The sequence below is a fragment of the Anolis sagrei genome, chromosome 12 (assembly GCF_037176765.1).
Source record: "Anolis sagrei isolate rAnoSag1 chromosome 12, rAnoSag1.mat, whole genome shotgun sequence".
Lineage (NCBI taxonomy): Eukaryota > Metazoa > Chordata > Lepidosauria > Squamata > Dactyloidae > Anolis > Anolis sagrei.
Window position 1 is genome coordinate 4,323,012 of NC_090032.1, and position 6,000 is coordinate 4,329,011.

Genomic DNA, 6,000 nt, shown 5'->3' on the forward strand with positions numbered 1-6,000 from the left:
ACACCTGTAATGGCACACTACTACTACTCATGCTTATTTGCCATGATGTCCCACAACATCCAGGATAAAACTCTTCAAGCTCTGCACCAATGACATAAATACCTAACAAAGTGATATTCAAGTGATATTCAAAAGCAGGAGGGTGATACAGTCATCTGAACCTGTTTGGTTATAGCAGATATTAAGTAACACACCGAAGAAACCCAATTACAACAGTTGTCAGAGGGGAGCATAACTCGCTCGCTAGTAAGCAGCACTTCGAACGGAGAATTCAGAGATTTCCGTGAAGATGAGTCAACCACATGTTGCCATGATACAGAAAATGCAATGGCCATTTTAGGATAAGATCGGGATTACGATTCAAAAACAACGCAAAAGCTGCTTTGAGTCCATGTCAAACCTTTATCTACAACTGTATCCTTGGTTCGTTTCTGATACGATAAATAAATATCCCATTCTGCCTGGCGCGAAAAGCACAATCAAAGCCCTCCCGACAGATGGCTATCCAGACTATGTTTGAGGAACGACACTCAATTGGATTCTGAAGCATTCCTAAACAGCCCTGATCACCAGAAACGTCCATATTTGTGTACGGCGGCCCTTCCTTTGCTCAGAACCAAATGGGGCGGATCCCAAGGAAGAAAACAACTTACTGAGAAAGTCAAGGCAAAGGAAGGTCTAGTTATGCCTCAATTTGAATGCGAAGAGGATGAGAAAGCGAGTTCCCTCCTTCAGAGCTGGCTCTATTTATTTATTTAAAACATTTATATTCCACCCTTCTCACCCCGAAGGGGACTCAGGGCGGAGCACAGCATATATACGGCACAAATACTTATATACATACATAAACATTAAAAACATTTATCAAAATATTGAAATACACCATTTAAAACCATCCTAGTCATCCACATCAAATCTAATTGGCCTGGTCATCTTTCCTATTGCTGCTGTATTGCCCTGTCCTGAAAGCTTGATCCCACAGCCAAGTTTTTACCATCCTTCCAAAGGACAGGAGGGAGGGGGCCGACCTGATCTCACCAGGAAGGGAGTTCCATAGCTGGGGGGCAATCACCAAGAAGGCCCTGTCTCTCGTCCTCACCAATCGCACCTGTGACAATGGCGGGACGGAAAGCAGGGATTCCCTGGAGGATCTTAATCTCCGCTATGGTTCATAGGGAAAGATGCGTTCAGACAGGTAATTTGGGCCGGGGCTGTTTAGGGCTTTCTAGGCCAAAGCCAGCACTTTTAGCAAACTGACAGCCAGTGGAGCTGGCGTAACATGGGAGTTGTATGCTCCCTGTATGCTGCCTTCATTATTAACCTGGCTGCCTCTTGTTGAACTATTTGAAACTTCCAAGCAGTCTTCAAAGGCAGCCTCACGTAGAGTGCGTTGCAGTAGTCTATCCTAGATGTAACAAGAGTGTGGACCACCGTGGCCAAGTCTGACTTCCCAAGAAACGGGCGCAAGTTTTAATTGTGCAAAAGCTCCCCTGGCCACCGCTGAGACCTGGGATTCCAGGCTCAGTGATGACTCCAGGAGGAGTCATCACTGCAACCTCGGCCTTCAAGGGGAGTGTAACCCCATCCAGCACAGGTTGTGACCCTATACCCCTTCGGCCTTGCGACTGACCAGGAGGACCTCTATCTTATCTGGATTCAACTTCAATGTGCTCACCCTCACCCAAACCGTCACAGCAGCCAGGCACTGGTTCAGGACTTGGACAGTCTCCTTAGCATCTGGTGGAAATGAGTGATAGAGTTGGACGTCATCGAACTCCAACAAAACTCCTAGCAGCTTTATGTAGATGTTAAACAATATGGGGGACCATACTGAGCCCTGCAGGACCCCACGGGACAATGGCTGTGGGGCTGAGCAGGAGTCCCCCAGCAACACCTTCTGGGTACGACCCTCCAGGAAAGACTGGAGCCACTGCAGAACGGTCCCTCCAAGACCCATCCCCGCGAGGCACCTCAGAAGGATACCGTGATCAAGAGTACCGAAGGCCGCTGAGAGGTCTAGCAGAACGAACAGGGACACACTCCCCCGGTCTAGTTATGCCTTAATTTGGATGCCAAGAGGATGAGAAAGCGAGTTCCTTCCTTCAGAACTGGATCTAACTCTCCCCATTTGTTATTATTGAGCCCATTCGTTATTATGGCGCAAGAAAACAACTTACTGAGAAAGTCAGGCCAAAGGGAGGCCTAGTTATGCCTTAATTTGGATGCCTAGAGGATGGGAAAGTGAGTTCCCTCCTTCAGAGCTGGATCTCTCTCTCTCTCCATTGGCAGCCAGTGGAGCTGGCATAACATGGGAGTTGTGTGCTCCCTGTATATCGCCCCAAGAAGCAAGATATGTTATGTTATGGTGCAAGAAAACAACTTACTGAGAAAGTCAGACCAAAGGAAGGCCTAGTTATGCCTTAATTTGGATGCTGAGAGGACGAGAAAGTGGGTTCCTTCCTTCAGAGCTGGATCTATCTCTCTCTATTCGTTATCATTGAGCCCATTCATTATTATGGCGCAAGATAACAACTTACTGAGAAAGTCAGGCCAAAGGAAGGCCTAGTTATGCCTTAATTTGGATGCCAAGAGGAGGAGAAAGCGAGTTCCTTCCTTCAGAACTGGCTCGATCTCTCTCCCTTCGTTATTATTGAGTCAGGCCAAAGGGAGGCCTAGTTATGCCTTAATTTGGATGTCGAGAGGATGAGAAAGCGAGTTCCTTCCTTCAGAGCTGGATCTATCTCTCTCCATTCATTATTACTGACACCATTCGTTAGTATGGCGCATTAAAACAACTTACTGAGAAAGTCAGGCCAAAGGAAGGCCTAGTTATGCCTTAATTTGGATGCCGAGAGGATGAGAAAGCAAGTTCCTTTCTTCAGAGCTAGATCTATCTCTCTCCATTGGCAGCCAGTGGAGCTGGCGTAACATGGGAGTTGTGTGCTCCCTGTATTGGCAGCCAGGGGAGCAAGATATGTTATGTTATAGCGTAAGAAAACAACTTACTGAGAAAGTCAGGCCAAAGGAAGGCCTAGTTATGCCTTAATTTGGATGCCGAGAGGACGGGAAAGCAAGTTCCTTCCTTCAGAGCTGGATCTATCGCTCTCCCTTCGTTATTATTGAGTCAGACCAAAGGGAGGCTAGTTATGCCTTAATTTGGATGCTGAGAGGATGAGAAAGTGAATTCCTTCCTTCAGACCTGGCTTGATCTCTCTTGGTTCATTATTATTATTAAGTCCATTCACTATCTCTCTCTCTCCGTTCATTATTATTGAGCCCATTTGTTATTATGGCGCAAGAAAACAACTTACTGAGAAAGTCAGGCCAAAGGGAGGCCTAGTTATGCCTTAATTTGGTTGCCAAAAGGACGAGAAAGCGAAATCCTTCCTTCAGAGCTGAATCTATCTCTCTCCATTCGTTATTATTGACTCTATTCGTTATTATGGTGCAAGAAAACAACTTACTGAGAAAGTCAGACCAAAGAGAGGCCTAGTTATGCCTCAATTTGGATGCCAAGAGGATAGGAAAGAGAGTTCTTTCCATCAGAGCTGGATCTATCTCTCTCCATTAGCAGACAGTGGAGCTGGCGTAACATGGGAGTTGTGTGCTCCCTGTATACCGCCCCAGGGAGCAAGATATGTTATGTTATAGTGCAAGATAACAACTTACTGAGAAAGTCAGGCCAAACAGAGGCCTAGTTATGCCTTAATTTGGATGTCAAGAGGATGAGAAAGCGGGTTCCTTCCTTCAGAGCTGGATCTATCGCTCTCCCTTCGTTATTACTGAGTCAAGCCAAAGAGAGGCCTAGTTATGCCTTAATTTGGATGCTGAGAGGATGAGAAAGTGAATTCCTTCCTTCAGACCTGGCTTGATCTCTCTTGGTTCATTATTATTATTAAGTCCATTCACTATCTCTCTCTCTCCATTCATTATTATTGAGCCCATTTGTTATTATGGCGCAAGAAAACAACTTACTGAGAAAGTCAGGCCAAACAGAGGCCTAGTTATTCCTTAATTTGGATGCCGAGAGGACAAGAAAGCAAGTTCCTTCTTTCAGAGCTGGCTTATCTCTCTCGGTTCGTTATTATTAAGTCCATTCACTATCTATCTCTCTCCATTCGTTATTATTGAGTCCATTCGTTATTATGGCGCAGGAAAACAACTTACTGAGAAAGCAAGGCCAAAGGGAGGCCTAGTTATGCCTTAATTTGGATGCTGAGAGGACAAGAAAGCGAGTTCCTTCCTTCAGAACAGGATCTATAGTTCTCCATTGGTTATTATGAAGTAAATTCGTTATTTTCACACTTCTGAAAGGGGAACTTGAGGAGGTGTTGATGAGGGAAAGGGAAAAGCATCCCTTCTTCCAATCTTCTCTCTCTTCGCTCCCCAAAATGTCCTCCAAGCCTGCAAGGGAATGGAAGTCCTGTCAGGGTTGTGGTCAGTACTTGGTCTCCTCAGGAGTGAGGGAGAAGGCTCCCCTCATGCCTGAGGCGAAGGGAAAGTAGTCCCTCTGGCCAACATGGCCGCCCCAGCAGAGCCCAGCCGTGGAAAGGCCTCCTTGTGGCCTTCCTAATCGTGCCTGGAAGATGAGGCGCGAGTGTGGGCCTCCATGGCACTTTGTGGTGTTGTTCTGAGGCGTCAAACCCTCACAATCGGGGTGTGTTTCTGAGGGGAGGAGGCCCGGCGGAAGGACACGCGGGAAAGAAGCCTCTTCGCTCCTCTTTTCCTTCTTCCCTCGCTTCTGAGGCGAGACTCGGATCCCTCCGCGAGAGAAGAGGCGGTGCCGCCACCTATCGGAGGCGGAGAGAGAAGACAGGCAGCGGAGCCCCGCCCATTTTGTCCCTCCTCCACTCAGAAGCAAGAGGTGGAAAAGGCGAGCCAATCCCCACGAGCCTTTCCACGCTAGTCCCGCCTTAATGGGGGGAGAGAAGCCACGCCCACTTCTCCGGCGTGGAAATGAGAAAGATCTCGGAGCCACGCCCCTTCGTCATCCTCATCCAATCCCAGAGCTAGTCCCGCCTTAATGTAGAAGGGAAGCCACGCCCACTTCTCTCAGTCCGCCTTTCAAAACCAAGATGAGCCAATCCCTTAATATGGCAGGGAAGCCACGCCCACTTTTCCAATCCTCCAATCAATACAAAGAATGGAAGATATGAGCCAATCACTACTCAACTTTCCCAGGCTTAATGGTAAGAAGCCACGCCCACTCCGCCAATCAATACAAGGAATAGAAGGTATGAGCCAATCCTTACGCGGCTTTCCAGCGCTAGTCCCGCCTTAATGAACAAGCCACGCCCACTTCTGAATGCAATACTAGGAATAGAAGGTATGAGCCAATCCTTACGCGGCTTTCCAGCGCTAGTCCCGCCTTAATGGACAAGCCACGCCCACTTCTGAATTCAATACTAGGAATAGAAGGTATGAACCAATCCTTACGCGGCTTTCCAGCGCTAGTCCCGCCTTAATTGAGAAGCCACGCCCACTCCTCATTCAACACCAGCAATAGAAAATATGAGCCAATCCCTACGCCTTTCCAGGCTATAGTCCCGCCTTAATGAAGACAAGCCACGCCCACTTCTCCCCCTCCTTCATTCAAAACCAGGAATGGGCAACACGAGCCAATCCCTACGCGCCTTTCCAGGGCTGGTCCCGCCTTAAATGAGAAGAGACGCCACGCCCCCTTTTGTCCCCTCCAATGAGAGACGAGAGAGGAGACTCGGGACCAATGGCAGGCGCGGCTCAGTGGTGCTGGTCCCGCCTTCCCTCCCTCCCCCCTCCCTTCCCGCGCTGCCTGGCTTTGTGTCCCCTTCTCTCTCTCTCTCTTCTATAAGGAATCCGTTCGGTTTGAAAACAAAGCGGTTTGAGCCGGTTCCAAAAAAAAGGGAGAAGGGAGGGAGATGGGAAACGCGCATGCGCGGCTGCACTCACGCGGCGGCCCCCCTCCCCTCGCTTGCTCTGTTTCTCCTCTCTCTCTCTCTCTGCCTCGCCTCGCGCAGACCG

The 6,000-nt window shown here is 48.5% G+C and overlaps 1 protein-coding gene across 2 annotated transcripts in view; it reads right to left on the reverse strand.

Moving 5' to 3' along the window:
• The window catches only part of POGZ (pogo transposable element derived with ZNF domain), a 42,239-nt gene that overhangs the window by 35,936 nt on the left and 303 nt on the right, over nt 1-6,000 (reverse strand). The window contains exon 1 of one of the 2 annotated variants that reach the window (XM_067472331.1): nt 2,178-2,235. The exons of the other annotated variant lie outside the window; for it this stretch is intronic. The gene's annotated coding sequence lies outside the window, so the exon portion shown is untranslated. Of the gene's footprint in view, nt 1-2,177; nt 2,236-6,000 lie in introns of those variants that run through there. 2 annotated transcript variants of the gene reach the window in all.